Source organism: Mixophyes fleayi, chromosome 1 (assembly GCF_038048845.1).
Source record: "Mixophyes fleayi isolate aMixFle1 chromosome 1, aMixFle1.hap1, whole genome shotgun sequence".
NCBI lineage: Eukaryota > Metazoa > Chordata > Amphibia > Anura > Limnodynastidae > Mixophyes > Mixophyes fleayi.
In genome coordinates, this window is record NC_134402.1 from 459,873,374 (window position 1) to 459,890,213 (window position 16,840).

The window sequence follows — 16,840 nt, forward strand, 5'->3', positions numbered from 1 at the left end:
TACAGTAGTTCTAGCACATCAATACCTCTTGTTTTTTATTATGACAGGGCATTTTACTTTTGTTTTAATTTTGTTTTACTTTGTGCTCATGGCAAACGACTGTTGAATGGTCACATAATGCCAAAAAAATAGTTGCAAGATGGAATTGTCCTTGGGCCCTCCCACCCACCCTTATGTTGTTGAAATAGGACATGCACACTTTAACAAACCAATCATTTCAGCGACAGGGCCTACCAAACAACTGTGCCTGAAATGATTGGTTTGTTTGGGCCCCCACACCAAAAAAGCTATTCATCTCTCCCTGTACAGACTAAACTGGCTCTACTGAGGCAAGATGTCCTCCTCATCCTCAACCTCTGATTCCTCTCCCCCTACAGTGTGTACTTCCTCCTCCTCACACATTATCAATTCGTCCCCGCTGGACTCCACAACCACAGGTCCCTCTGTACTATCTGGAGGGCAGTGCTGTACTTGATTGAGGAATTGATAATTCATTTTTATGAACATCATTTTTTCAACGTTCTGAGGAAGCAACCTCCTTCGCCGCTCACTGACCAGGTTCCCCGCTGCATTAAAAACTCTTTCCGAGTACACACTGGAGGGGGGACAACTCAGGTAAAATAGAGCCAGTTTGTACAGGGGCTTCCAAACTGCCTTTATTTCCTGCCAGTAACAATATGGACTGTCTGACATGTCTATTTGGATGGTGTCAGCAAAATAATCCTCCACCATTTTTTCTATTGTGACAGCATCCAATGCAGCAACAGTAGACATGTCTGCAATGGTTGGCAGGTCCTTCAGTCCGGACCAGATGTTATCAGCATCCCCGCCAGCGGGTCTTTTAGGAAAACTGAGCTTTTTCCTCGCAGCCACAGACGTGGAAGAAAATGAGGGTGGAGCTGTTGGCATGTCACGGTCCTCTTCAGAGGACAATCTCATGACCAGCAGGTCTTTGCACCGCTGCAGACTTGTGTCTTCCGGAAACAGAGACAAAACATACGCTTTAAACCGAGGATCGAGAACAGTGGCCAGAATGTATTCCTCTGACTTTAAAAGAGTGACTACCCTCGGGTCCTGGCAAAGCGTACGTAGGGCTTTATCCACAAGAGCTACATGCTTGGTGGAATCACAATGGTTTACCAGATCCTCCCTCACTTTCTCCAGCTGCTTATGCAACAGCCTGATCAGGGGAATCACCTGACTCAAGCTGGCAGTGTCGGAACTGACTTCTCGTGTGGCAAGTTCAAACGGCTGGAGAACCTTGCACAACACGGAAATCAGTCTCCACTGCGCTTGACTCAGGCGCATCCCTACTCCTTTGCCTATGTCGTAGGTGGCGGTGTAGGCCTGAATGGCCTTTTGCTGCTCCTTTATCCTCTGCAGCATATAGAGGGTGGAGTTCCAGCGCGTCACAACCTCTTGTTTGAGGTGATGGCAGGGCAGGTTCAGGCTTTTTTGATGTGCCTCGAGCCTGCGGTAGGCACTGGCTGAATGCCGAAAGTGTCCAGAAATTTTGCGGGCCACCGCAAGCATCTCATGCACACCCCTGTCACTCTTGAGGTAATGCTGGACCACCAAATTAACGGTGTGGGCATGGCAAACGACTGTTGGACGGTCAATTGTTTTGTGAAATACGTAGCGGTCTTACGAATTCCCCTCTGGGAAGATGACCGACTAACAGCAGCAACAGGAGCAGTGGCAGTAGTAGGCGTACCGCTGCAGGATTCCTCGGATGAATCCCATATAGAAGAGGACTCAGTCTGGCTGGTGACATGGCCTGAAGTACTAAATCTGATGGAGATCGTGGAGGAAGTTGACGAGGAGGGTGTTGGTGGTGTGTATACAACAGGACCAAGGGATTTAGGTGTCCCTGTACTGATGACGGTCCTAGGTCCAGTTCCTGAACTAACCACTGAACTATGAAGGTGTTGAAGTCGTATAATTGGATGAACGAAAGTATATTGGTTTAATATTGGTTTGCCGTGCGTATTGCGAAGCATGGTAAAATACGCACGCACACACTCGCATTACAACAGTTAGTCATTTATATAATTTCATATTGGTTCCGTTACACTGTAATTCAGGAGCAGATAGTATTCGGTTTATTATTAGTCTATATATATATTTATATATATATATATATATATATATATATATATATATAGTTATTATATGTACATTGTAGTGTTATTAAAGGTTTAGGTAATAGGAAAGGTGTCATGCCTGATATCATATTGAAGCCCTAATCATCATCAGCTGTCCGGTGCAGTCGGCGAAGAGATCGCACATTGCATACTTTAGTTATTGATATTAGAGAGTAAACCTTTGTATGATACTGGCTATGAAAAGGAGCAGACCCCCTGGAGAGAAGACCCCCACCTTTGGATTCCTTAGATTGAATCAACCTATTACCTGTCTGGCCTGGACCCACCCAACGTCTGGACCTATAGAAACCATCTACGTCATCTCTATTGTTCACAATGAAACACTGACTGTATATATATTAGCTGCATCTCACTGGGGCCTCAGTCAACTCTGACACAATATTCTATACAGAATATTGTCCATCGGGTCCCGTGGGTGCGCAGCGTGCGCAAGCGATTGCATTGGTATGTACTTATCTTTTGGTATTGGCTGTGCTGTACTGTACTTTATCATAATATAATAATGTATTGAAATTGTTGACTATTTACATCTGCTAAAATAAATCACTTTGTGCTTTGGACACACATTCAATTGTTTGGGCAATGCTTATTTTGAAACGATAGAATTACTTTAATAAAGGTTATTCAGGTGACGTATAAGGGAGGATGTCCCTAGGTGGGCAAGATCCTTACCCCTGCTTATTTGAGCTTTACATAAGCTACATATGGCCATACCTTGGTTGTCCGGATTTCAATAAAAATAACTGCAGACCGAAGAGGTGCATTTTTTGGTCTTCTGACCAGGCATGACGATGGGCTTTTTCATCCCATGAACATCAGCTGTTTCCCCCCCTGGTGCCTCATTCACAATAACCACATCACCATCCTCATCATCAAGTTCCTCCACAGCGCCAGCTACATCAATAGCCTCCTCCCGGGGTACAACATTGACACCTTGATTATCGAAATCTGGATCTACACTGTGGGTGATCCTTCAAACATATGCAGAGGGTGTGCTGCAAATGCTGGATGGAGTCACCTCTTCCCGTACAGTGATGGGAAGGTCAGGCTTCGCAACCACCAACACCCTTGGACTCGCCTTGGGGATTTGTGATGTCATCTGTTTAGAGTTCTTTGCTGTTTTGTTGTTGTTGCTGACAGCATAACTCTCTTAAATTTTTTGGAGGGGGGGGAGGAGGAGAGCTTAGATCGTTGGACCACTGAACCACTAGTCATGAACACGGGCCAGGGCCTAAGCCGTTTCTTGCCACTACGTGTCGTAAATGGCATATTGCCAACTTTACGTTTCTGCTCAGAGATTTTAAGTTTCTCTTTTTGCTACTTTTTGAGAACTTGGGCTTTTTGGATTTTACATGGCCTGTACTAGGAGACGACGTTGATGGCATTTCATCGTCTATGTCATGACTAGTGGCAGCAGCTTCAGCATTAGGAGGAAGTGGGTCTTGATTTTTCCCTACTTTATCCTCCAAATTTTTGTTTTCCATTATATGTAGCACAAGAGAGCGTACCCCTAAGCCACACACACTCGGCAAAGCCTTTAAAAATTATATGCGGCACAGGAGAGTACCACTGGACTTATACTGCTGAATCAGTGAACTTTGTAATATTGCAGTACCACTGGACTTATACTGCTGAATAAGTGAACTTTGTAATATAGCAGTACCACTGGACTTATACTGCTGAACCAGTGAACTTTGTAATATAGCAGTACCACTGGACTTATACTGCTGAACCAGTGAACTTTGTAATATAGCAGTACCAATGGACTTATACTGCAGAATCAGTGAACTTTGTAATATTGCAGTACCAATGGACTTATACTGCAGGATTGTTTTTGGATATTTTTTTTTAATTTCTTTTTTTTATAATTCTTTTTTTTATATATTTTTTTATAACTTTTTTTTCAATTTTTTATAACTTGGGAATAATGGGGAAATAACAATGCCCTTAGAAGGACAGAGAACAGGACACAGCACCACTGGACTGAGCAGAACACAGCACAGCACAGCACAGAACTGAACAGCACAGCACGAGTTATAGCAGGACAGAGGACCACCTAACACAACCTCCCTCTACCCTGATCAATGCCCGAGTGAAGATGGCGGCGACTAGCGGGGAATTTATAGAATATGAGTATCGCGAGATCCGACAGCGGGATTATGACTCAGAGCCTCGGTTTCAGTTTTGCAATTGGCGGGAATACCCGGATCTGTCTCGGATCCGGCTCGGATCGGCAACGTTCGGGTGGGCTCGGATTTCAGATATCCGAGCCCGCTCATCTCTAATATAAAATACTGAAAACTCCTCCGAGCAACTTGTACCATGTATTTATGGATGTTAAATAGAAGAAGAGTCATCACCACATAGACCACAGTAATAAGAATTAAGAGTCCCACATTCAGAATATGTTCAGGGGATATGAGTGCGGGAGGGACAGTAAGAAAGGGGAGAACAAGGAGGATGTTAGGGAAATTAGGATGAAGCGGAGGGATAAAAGAGGAGTTAGATCGTGGCCACGTGATATCGCATCATTAGGCCACGGCCCTCTGCTGAACGTCACCATTATCAATAGTATATTATATAAATGCCCTCTCCACATGTCAGGTCTGTGCTTCTTGGGACAAGAGTAACCCTCTATGGTTCTCTTCTACTTCGTAGCATTAAATCGGTATTCCCAGCACACAGCACCATTAAATGTATATAGAAGAATAATTCTACAAGGAATGTGTATGAAATATAGGATGGCTTTTATGAAATTAAAATATTAAAATATAAATATATAAAAGGGAGATATCCTTTAGTATAAAACATCTATGGAAGTCTTCTAATGATATTCTACCAGTTGTTATGTTTTGCTTGGTCAAGTGGATCAATCTAAAATGAATAGAAGTGTGTTATAGAACATGTGACTCCGCAGTATATACACTGTACTGATAATGGTGGTTTATGTTGGTATTAACACACCTGAGTAAATGATGATGGATATTCCACTCCTTGGGGTTTAACTAGAATGACTGTGGATGGCCTTGTAGATGCTCGGTGGGTCCTGGTATGGGATCGTTTCATACCCACCGAGCATCTACAAGGCCATCCACAATGTACCATCTCAGACCTCTGGAGGTAATTGGAATGTACCTTGGTTAGTGTTCACACTTATTGACTTGATACTCTCACTATATATATATATCTTATATGGCAGATCTATACACAGAGGTTTATGACAGTCATTCTAGTTAAACCCCAAGGAGTGGAATATCCATCATCATATACTCAGGTGTGTTAATACCAACATAAACCACCATTAACAGTACAGTTTCTATACTGCGGAGTCACATGTTCCATAACACACTTATATTCATTTTAGATTCATCCACTGGAACAAGCATCTGGTAGAATATCATTAGAAGACTTCCAATAGATGTTTTATACTAAATGATATCTCCCTTTTATATATTTATATTTTAATATTTTAATTTCATTACAGCCATCCTATATTTCATACACATTACTTGTAGAATTATTCCTCTATATACATTTAAGGTGCTGTGTGCTGGGAATACCGATGTATCGTGTTTGTGTGTGCAGCCGTGTAACATGTACATGATAAGAGCTGTCTGCTGGAGTCACCCATGTTCTCTCTGGATTTCAAGTTCCTGACAGTAATTTTCTCCCTGTGTTTCTGGATGACAAATAAATTGTATTATACAGAACTGAGGAAGAGTCAGAGCTCCATAGACATCAGTAATACTATTAATAAGAACAATATGCAGACAGTGGCCCCTTGTAGAGTTGGAAGCACTTTGCATCCAACACACAGATAAAACATGTGCCCAAGAAAAACCAGCACTTTGCTGAGCAAGGTCAGTGGTGTGTGCCATACAGCACGTGTAACTCAGCATGATATGTAATATGTGTATGTATATGGTAGGCTTTTATCATCATGCGTCACAGAGAGATGCCAATCATCACCATCAACTTAATGATGATCACTGGTGCGTCAATATGCTTTATGTTATTAATAAACCCACATCCCCCTCCCAGGGCTCATAGCCTGGACTGGTAGTGGTGATTATATGGGGTCACCATGACAAAGCAGCCACCAGCACTAGACTATGTCAGGCTGGGCCAGTGACACAGAGGGTCTCCTGCCATAATGTGAGTCCTGGCCCAGTCAGCACGGGGTTGATTTCCCTATGGAAATTGAGTCCGCAAAGAAAAATGTCTTCTCCGTAGTAACAACCAGCCCAGTGATGACAGATCTAAGACTATTCCCACCGCCGGAGTGGTGATGGGGGGTAATACAGAGTTACTTGTTAGGAATGTATTGTTTTACTGCCGCACTACTGGTCCCAGCAAACTCTTCCAGTCCTATACTGATAGGGTATGCTGGCACTTGTAGAACTACAAGCATCCAGGATTTGCTGGGACATGTAGTGCACCTGTAAAAAACACAAGCAAATAAAATTACTTACATCGTGAAATCCTTTATTTTAATACCCACTCCCTGACACACACCCTCCTTAGCCCCTTTACTGCTCACATACATACAGAGGATCCTTGTCTTTCTTCCAGGGTTACAACCAAAAAGTTTCAAATTTAAACAATTAACAATGAAAGAAATGTTCCTTACAGAAGCCACAAAGCAATTTACAGGCTTAGAGCCTCTTATTCTAGCCAATCAGAGCAGCCTTTCCTTACTCTGACCAATCAGTGCAAAGCGACTCTGTATCACCCCTTCCTTCTGCCAGTCCTACCACACTAAGCATACAGAGTAGTAGATGGTAAGAAGTATAGACAGACATACGCTGCACATGCGCAGTCATCACTATCACTCTGCACTTACACCTGACCTGTAGCTGGTACAATTAATACGTCTGAAAATCACGTACCTGAGAGATGTCCAAAGGTTGTATCGGGTGCTGCTGTGTGCGCTTGTGCCTGGCACACCCTTACTGTACACTGACTACGGGCAATGCCCATTCTGCCCATTAAGTCATAGTGAAAGTACTTTGTGCTCGAAGATGAATTAGATGTTGCTGCGTTCTCTGACATATGGTCCAGATCTGGGCATTATGCAAAATACAACACATATCGACATGTATATCTCTTAATGAATTAGGCCCTATGTCTGTATAATTTATTTATATAGATTTTGGAGTACACAGCCACTTACAAGATTATACATTACTGACAAGCAAGTGATGAAGTGCATAATATAAACATATTCATACAACAGTATATTTCCCTGAAGCGCTTACAATCTAATTGGTATCTAGGAAAACAGGTCCAGCTGCAGCATCTTCCAGGAGATGGACCATCTGCTGGGACTTGAGCCCATTTTATGGAAAATGTTGTAAACTGAAGTTTATTTTCCAAATTCAAGATCCAAAGAAAGAAACTTTTGAACATTTTTTCTTCAGACAGAGCTGTAAATCCTCTGCCAAATTCAGGAAGGAAAATTTATCTTATGTGAATTGACCATAGGAAAGTCCTGCCGTCAACAACACATTTTAAGCTGTCAGCCTATAAATATATATATATATATCTTACAGTATAGCTGAACATGTTCCTGCAGTGATTTAGTCTCCTACATCCTATCTTACAGGTCTGTATCCCGCGTGTCCGGCTCACTGGATCCTTATTGATAACAAATGTTATTTCTTCTCTGAAAAGAAGAAGTCCTACGATGAGAGTGAGAGAAACTGCACAGAGAGCGGCTCCCGGCTGGCAACGGTGAAGGAGGGAGGAATACTGGTCAGTATCAGGGTCACCGGGAGATCTAGTCAGATACTGGGGGCAGAGATCTCCTATGTGACTGTCTACATAGCAATGTATGTGAATTATATCATAGTTCCCTACTCACCCGAAATATCCAGGAGGCTCCCGAATTTGTAGGCGCTGTCCCAGCCTCCTGGGAGCGCAGTGTTACCTCCCATATCTGGGGAGCGGTGACTAATGACGAGATTTACAACTAATTAGAGGCAGATATGCAAATTATGGCAAACATTTAAAGCATTAAAATTTAGTCAAGACTTACACAGACTAATAATGTTTGATTTAGGAACGGAGACTTTGTTAGACCGTTATTATTGGGCCAACTGTGGAAATAGATCTGTGTTTTCCTTACATTAGATCTGCTGTAGTTACTTATACTTCTTCCAGGAATCATGATAAATGTGCTGTTATAACAGAACCTTTCTCCAGTTTCCATGTTACCAACTTTACCTACAAAAAACATTTTGATTTACTCACTATACAACATTACAATTATATAAACAGTAACATATAATAGTATGCACCATAATTGCAGCACACACAGACTGTATAGAAGTTCAGTATGGATGATACAATTACCAGAAGTAGCTTCTATCTCATCACTGCTCTGTCCTGTGAACCTGCTTTATATATAAGAGCTGATCTATGTGTGTAGCTGCCTTTACTTGTCATTCTCCATGAGAGTAGGGCATCCTCCTGGGTTTGAAGCCTCAATGTTGTGATTCTCGGGGAATCGCCTCATTTTGGCCCATCCCTGCGGTAAAATTATGCATTTGCGTCATTGTGTTGTGGGGGTGGGGCAAAAATGATGCAAGTCGCCGAGCCCCTCCCCACACACGCCCACCTTTCCACCAAAACGTAAAAGTTGGCAACTATGTTTTACACTCTGTGTGTGATATCATTAACCTCTTGTGACAATGTGCCAACACAAGTTCATGTGAACTCAAAGATGTATGTCCCTTCCAATATATATATATATCTATTTGTGTTATGCATTTATATTAGTGACAACTAAGTGAAGATAATTATCCTATAACAGTTTGTGTAGTGGAGCTGAAATCTGGTGACTAATATAGAAGAAGTCTCCAGTAATCTGTGGCTGGTGTATAGCCAACCTCCAATCTGATGATCAGTGAGCAGCAGATGTCCAGTTACTTCTGGCTAGTCCTAGCCAGCCCACCATCTCTGGGAGCAAGTGTATAATAGTGTACAAATTCTGGTGGTTAGTGTATCAGATCTCCAATCTTAGTTGGCTGGAGTACAGCAGATTTGAAGTTTATGGTGGATAATATATATCTGACCTCCAATATCTCATGGTTGGTGTATAGCTGACCTCCAGTGTCTCATGGTTGGTGTATAGCTGACGTCCACACTTTGCAGGTGACTGTATATCAGATCTCACATTCCTGGTGTCTAGTGTATAAAAGATCTCCAATCACTAGAGGCTGGTGTGTATCCGACCTCATCACTGCTCTGGTTCCCTTCTCTATGTTGTGGTCACTGCTGTGAATATTGGAGACAATGTGGGACTGTCACTAACACCCAGTAGACAGATCCTGGCTCTGATCTCTACATAAAGTTACACAGGAAGATATTTATACAGTTTCCTTTCTGATACTAGTAGTAAAACTATTAACAGTATACAACATGACCACTAATTATACCATTAACACATTATCATCTATATTGTGTATTAATACAGAGACTAGTGACTATCACAGCACAGGAATTCTGGGTTGGATTATCTTCTACAGGATCCCATCACCAGGGGAAAGCGTGGACAGGACGATGGGCAGACGGCAGCACTGAGTAAGTATCACTGATTATTTCACCTCTGCTGGCTTCATTTTAGTAAAGTGAATCACTAACCCTGGTGGTAAGAGGGGGTGCGGGGGGGCACTTGTAATGTGCTGGTGACAGCAGTGAGACAGGACTCCTATCACTGCCATACATCTCATCACTATCAGCTGTAGGCTTAATGGAGAGGACCAGAGGTCTATGGTAGGTAGTGCTGTTCAATAGTACAGTAGCTCCTGTCTTCCATCTGTACTGTCCCTCATCCGTGCTCTGTTCTCTTTCCTCTCACTCTCCCAAAAACAAATTTTTTGAAAATACTTTGACGTAGAAAGGTACAAAAGTCATAATATGACAAAAAATGACCATATAATGTGATAAACGCATGGGACACCATCATCTTTTTACCCTGAAACAGATAGTGATATGTATCCCTGTATGTGTAGAAGAACTCTACGATATTCCCCCAGTTTCCTCCCTGAATCATGTAGCAGAAGAGTGATGTCCAATATACAGGAACCCTTTAGTTCAGGAGATTCTTGACCTCTGGAACTTCAAAACCATGTTGCATCCAGAAATGTACATGTCAGTCACTGATAGGCATCAGTTTCAGTTGGTTGTAAAGCTTGTACCAAAATAATCAAATTTATTATTTCTTACTTATGTAGTAGCCAATTAGGGATCTAATTATTGATTGTTTATGCTGTAAATATTGTTTCATGTTTGTCATGAGAAGCTTGAGAGGTCTGAGACGTCTGACTGCTCAGTTACTGTCACGTCTGTTGTAGTCCAGATTACAGTGACCTGACACCTGTACAAGTCCTGGGCCTGATTCATTAATTTAAGTAAGAAAAGTTACTAAATGTTTTAATTTTTTGCTTAAGTTCTTTAATTAGTCAGGCTCCTGTGATTTAGAGAGGATATTTTTTACAATTCATTTATTTACAAATATGAATAAATGTTAGATGACCATAAATAACAGCCACACCTTTATAATCTTTGTATAAGAAGCTTTTAATGATTTGTTCTCCAAACCCCTTATTATTTTATTAATTGTGTTATTATGTTCTTTTATATATTCTTTTATGTTCATTTATGTTATTATGTTCACACACATATCTATAATATAAATGTCTAGTGGCGTGTGTTAGTCTGTCTGTCTGTCTGTGTGTGTGTGTGTGTGTGTGTGGAAAAAATAAAACCAAGCTGCAGCGCCACCTGCTGGGCGGAGTTATACTCTGACCTACTAAATTCTTAGAGTGTGTGGAAAAAAAAATTCAGAAAGGGCTGAAATTTGGTATACTAAGATGTTTTTAATTTGTTAATTTAATTTGTTAATTGTTAAAAGTGTTTATAAAGATTTAAAAAAAATATATATATATTTCTTGAAGGAGAAGTGACAGTGGGGAGTGGTTGGTGGTTGAGGCCTGGGCTATGGCCCAAATGCATGACAAGAACCTTTTTAACACCTTAAGTAGCTTGATTTGACTAGAATGCATGAGTATCATGCACGGGTTAACTTGTGTATATATATATATATATATCAGTTCAAAATGAGATCAGTGTAATATAATATATTGCAGCTGCAGTTTTGTTATTGTCTCTGAAAAAGGATTAATCTTTGAATACACACGATATACTATATAAATATTGTATTTTGTAGAAAAAAACACTTCTGCTAGTTTCTATATGTTTCAGATATTTAAGATTTATAAAAATGTCAGGAAATATAATGTTGCTTTTTATATAACAATGAAATGATTGTTACACTGTTGTACATTTAATATCCAATATAGTTTTCAGCTGAGGGTATGACTTTCACCATAAGTTGTTAATCAGCTATTGGACCATTTATATATTTATGCAGAATTGATTTTTTTCTGTCTCAGAGTTTAGTGACAAAACAAAGCTCTGAAAAGAAATAGAATCAGAATCAGAAATATATTGTGATATCTTAGTCCAGCAAGTTTACAAGACAAAAGACCCATCTATGATTAGTACATATGACTGTACATATGAACCACAAATGTTGTTTCATTACATATGTGTGTTTACAAGTATCATTATCACTCAGTATAACCACAAGCAGGTATAAGCTGTATGACCCCTTTATGTAACTCTGCACTATTAATAAGTAACCACTACGTGTAAAAATGCTGATAAATCTGTAATCAGAGATCACCACATTTCTGTTTGTAGAAATAACATGCAAGTGGCTTTACCAGTACCCTGACTTTAAAGGTAATATATGATGCTGGTCAGATATCCTCTAATGGAACAAAGCTGCTCACAAAAGGACTTCATCACTTTCAGCTCAAGGCCAAGTGACCCTTAATCTGGAAACAGCCTCCTCTGAATAAATGCTGGAAAACTGCAGAGCATGATCTGATATTATCTCTGACAGATACCTGACCCATGCATCATGTTATTTTCCTGCAGGGAATCAGATGAACATGGACTTTATCTCACCTAATTATTATTTCTTTCTTAGAACTATAACTGAAATGATTGGAACTAGAAACTGTGCCAAGATAGGACGTCGTCTGATCCTGGAGAACTGTTAAACAGCCCTGCACTGGATCTGTGAGAGAGACACATTGTAACTGTGCTGAGGTTTATTTATAGGAGATAATGGACCCTGTGTGATTGTTGTGAAATATTTTATGGTTTGTTAGTTGTTTTTCAAGTTGTTACCACATAATAAAATGAATGATCTCTATACCAGCTGTACAGCCGGTGGTCTTGTGTGGGTCTACTGGAAAATACTAGTTACAGGCAGAGATGTAGAAAACTCCAGGGGGTAAATGTATTAACCTCCGGATTCTTGTACTCCTGCGAGTTCGGCGTCTTCAGCGTATAAATGTAAAGCGGCACTGCCTTGTAAAGGGAAGTTTCCCTTTACAAGGCAGCGCCGCTTTAAATTTAAGCGCTGAAGACGCCGAACTCGGGAGTTCAAGAATCCGGAGGTTAATACATTTACCCCCAGGGGGATAAATGTATTAAACTGCGGATTTTGCAAGTCGCTGTTATTTTGCGACTTTGCTGGGCAAATTTTAGTTTTGCCCTTAAAGACATTTCTGTTTTGAATTTAGCTCTCAAAGTCGCTGAATATTGGCGAGTTGCAGAAAGCGCAGCTTAATACATTTACCCCCAAGAGGTCTATTATTACTGATTCACCCAAATGTGGATGTAAATTCGCTACAAGTGTTATTGTGGAGTGGAAATATCTGAGCGACTTTCTGCAAAGTAATAAATGCCCCCAGATATGCATCGGTCCCCTTATCGCATTGCAGTAATCTCACTCCACAAAACAAAATATAATTCTTTATGTTTGCAAAACCAGGCGCAATCCACTCTTAGCCAGGAACATTCTTGCCCCATCCATCAGAGTGAGGGAATCTGGGAACTGTCATTATTCCGGGTTTCAGCTTTGTGTGTGTGTAAAGTTATTTCTTACATTGCTCAGAGAGCACCTGGAAACGCGCTTCTCAAAGTGCAACACAAAGGAGCAAAATGGGTCCCAAAAAATTGTAGGATAAGACCCTAAGGTCACCAGCTCTCAGCCAATTAAAAATTAAATTATTTTACAGAGTGGAATTTGCCTTTTGCCCCTCCACACAGCATGGAATGCCCCTATAAATGTGCCTTCCCCTCCCTTTTCTAATTTTAATAATTTTGCTCCCCAAAAGGAAATGTAATGTCTCCACTGCTCCAGTGAAATGCACCAGTCACCTACTTTTACTCCACTCGAATATCTACTCCGCTACAAATGCCACCATCTTGCTCCATAAAACCATGGGCCTCGGAACAAATCAAAATGCACTTGTGTAAGTCACGGTGCTCAGCATCAGGGTGCTCAGTATCAGGGTGCTCAGTATCAGGGTGCTCAGTATCAGGGTGCTCAGTATCAGGGTGCTCAGCATCAGGGTGCTCAGTATCAGGGTGCTCAGCATCATCTCAGTCACGGTGGTTGGTGTGTTGTACTGAGGGTGTAAAATGTGTACAAGGTAGAGCTGTAGTACAGGTTATAGAGACATGTGGTGATTGTAGTACATATGAGTGTACTGTACTCTGGATTCTAATGGTCTCAGTTACAGCACATAGAGATATTTTCCCCTTTATATAATCCATGAAGAGCTGAGGGACTGTAAGCTCCTCTTATTAGACTATAGACCTGTGACATTTGTGAATGTTTGATGATTGGATTATTTACCGTCCTATGACTATAACTGGCCTGATTCTCCAGCATTAATTGTTTGCCTAATTTTAGGAAAATCTGGAGTGATTTGAATTTCAATTCGCCAATTTCGTAGTTTCAGAATTGACCGAATTTAATCTATGTCCTTATACATCAACCTCGGACGTGTTTCTTGCAGTGTTCCTCTTAGAGATGTGATTTAAATAACATTGATTCAGTTAGTTACAGGAGAAATACCGCACAGCACTAAGAATTGGCACCGGCACTTATAATACAATTGTGTCTCCGTGTACGATGGATAAGTGCCCTCTTAGTGTGTGATCCACAGGATCATAGCCAGTCAGTTGTTTGAATATAGGATGAGACGGGATTTAGAAAGTGGAATTCTTATAAAACACAAGTTGATAGATAGTAGGGAATCATCCATGTATATAACCTCATCACTTGATTAGCTAGTTGTAGCTATGAGTTGTTAGTGCCAATTAGAAAAGACTGGAGGTTTCTCCCTAATGGGAGGTGGTAAACACTGATGAATCAGCTGACTAGATGATACACTCTACCAGTCTCCAATACACTGCAATCCACATCAGCAGAGAGTGTTACTTGCCTTCCAAACATTGTCTGGAGATAACAAATGTTTAGTTTAATAACATCCAAATCCTCCCGATCAGATGATGAAGAATGTGTGTAATAATGAAATACTGATGTTCATCGTGATCCGCATGTCATAGTCAGCACTGAAACAAGTGCACCAGTCAATGGAGTATATAACTGTATCAGTTCCATATGATAAATATACATTTATATAACCACAAATCTTTTGTAATAAGCTTATTCAATGGGTGAATACTGTCAGTGTGTTGACAATCACATGTATTAAAAAAAAGTCCTTAAGCGTTTCTTCACCCTTCGGTGATTTCATCAGAGGAAAAGTCCAAAAATGTTTATGTCTGAAAGAACAAGCTAAATATACCCAGAGAAAGATGTCTATGTAAATGCCAATTTAATTGCTAGAATATTGATAGCAGCTGTGTCTGCATTATGTCATATACAGATACCAAACAGCACAATAGATGTACACTGAATTAGAATCATTTATATTAGTGGTTCTAAAAGAACATAATAACACAATAAATAAAACAATATAAAAACTAATATAATGCTATAATTTAACATAATTTACAATACTGATATTCTAGTTGCCAACTCTGGGGTATCCACTTTGGGCTTGATCCAGGCTAGCAAGGCTCCTTTCCCATTACTGTCAGCAAGACAGTGGTTCTGGTTCATTGTCATAGATCCACAAGGATTTACTGAAGAAAGAAGATTTCATTGCAGTCCTTCACTATAGCCTCTAATTCTTCAGTCAGTCTAGCAGAAGTCATAATACCTATCTAGTCCTGACATCCAGCCTTGAGCACCAAGTATCTCTCTGATTTCCAAACACAGCCATTATTTCTGTCTTTGGTCCCGATCTTCCAGGACAACGTTTTCCACTTGTGCATGAAACTCTGGTGCCTGTCTTGAGAGTTACAATTAGAGGTGAAAATGTAAGTATCATTGAATCAATCAGTTGTTATCAGAGAGAGGAACAGGCCCACCACAGAGTATACCAGGTGTTCTCTCTATAACCAGAGGAGGGGTAACCAGTTTCTCATGGTTATGCTGCAGCCAATGAGTTATAATCAGTGACTTTCATAAGGAGTTGGAGGTGTTTCCTTCAATCCCTATGTAGACCAGCTGGTTGGGTTGACTTATTCAGTCAAGTGGCCCTGACTGGGTACCATGGATGAAACCAATGCAAGGTGGCCACATATTTCTGAAGGGTTAAGACTGTTTAAACTGTCACCTTTAGAACTGAATGGTACTGAATGTTTATTAAATAAAGCAATGAGACATCAAATCTGATATAAAATATGAACAACCTTTCCTTGTCTGCTTGTGTCTTTCTAACCACCGTTCGAATGGCAGAATCCCCATCATCCAGTGCTTGTATAGAGAAGAAGCTGGATCATGAAGCTGACAATGGGAAGAAAAATCTATGGGGCCCGAGAATACAATATGGGAGCATATAATGACACAGGGGCATATTATGAAACAGGGGGCTACAGGGCACATATTGAATAAACTCACCAGAGAATATTCACTTTATTATTAAAATAATAAGATTTCAGTTAATTTATTTAGTAATAAACATACATGAAAAACGTTTTGTACTCCGACCCAAGGGTAAAATTCACTGACCAGCATGTGGCTGGATATCCGTAGAAATAACTTATTGTAGATATTTTAATTAGAGGTCCTGTGCGCCACGTTATATCATTAAAAATGTACTGATATTCTTATATTTTGTTACATTGCTATGTTAGAAATGTATTAGTTTCTAAAGTATTGATTTGTGATGCAGTAGCTGTTTTTTAGATGAAATCTGTTTTGTAACTTGAAAAGGAAATCCTCATGAAGTCAATTAGATCTTTTCATCTCAGTGACCAACAGGTCTCTTTAGCTTGAATACGCAGCAGGGAGTCATCAACTTTTCATACTGTGTGCTGCAACCTGTCTAAACATTGTAAACAGCAAATGATTTGGGGAAATCACAGATTGATGTGAATTTTGTTACATTCAAGATTAGAGAACAAAATCACATCCTGAAGTTAAATATCCGAGCTAATATCTCAGACATTGTGGTGCCACTAGCGCAATATTAAAAGGTGTTAAATCCCTCCAGGCTGATGTATGTGCAGGATGCATGAAGCAACTGGATTGGTTAAAGGGGCAGGAGGGTGGATTACCTCCTGCCAGGGAATATGTGTAAAACTATTAAAAAGAGCACTGTTTGACCATGTTATAAGTAACATTCCATCTCTAACTTCTGGATCGCTAGTACCTCAAACTAGTATAACTGTCC

At 40.4% G+C, this 16,840-nt stretch overlaps 1 long non-coding RNA gene across 1 annotated transcript; it reads left to right on the top strand.

Moving 5' to 3' along the window:
- The first annotated feature begins 7,695 nt into the window (after window positions 1–7,695).
- LOC142102692 (uncharacterized) lies at window positions 7,696–12,447 on the top strand. Its single transcript, XR_012679322.1, has 3 exons — window positions 7,696–7,919; window positions 9,643–9,749; window positions 12,226–12,447. It is a non-coding gene; the product is annotated as an uncharacterized LOC142102692 (long non-coding RNA).
- Window positions 12,448–16,840: the final 4,393 nt, after the last annotated feature.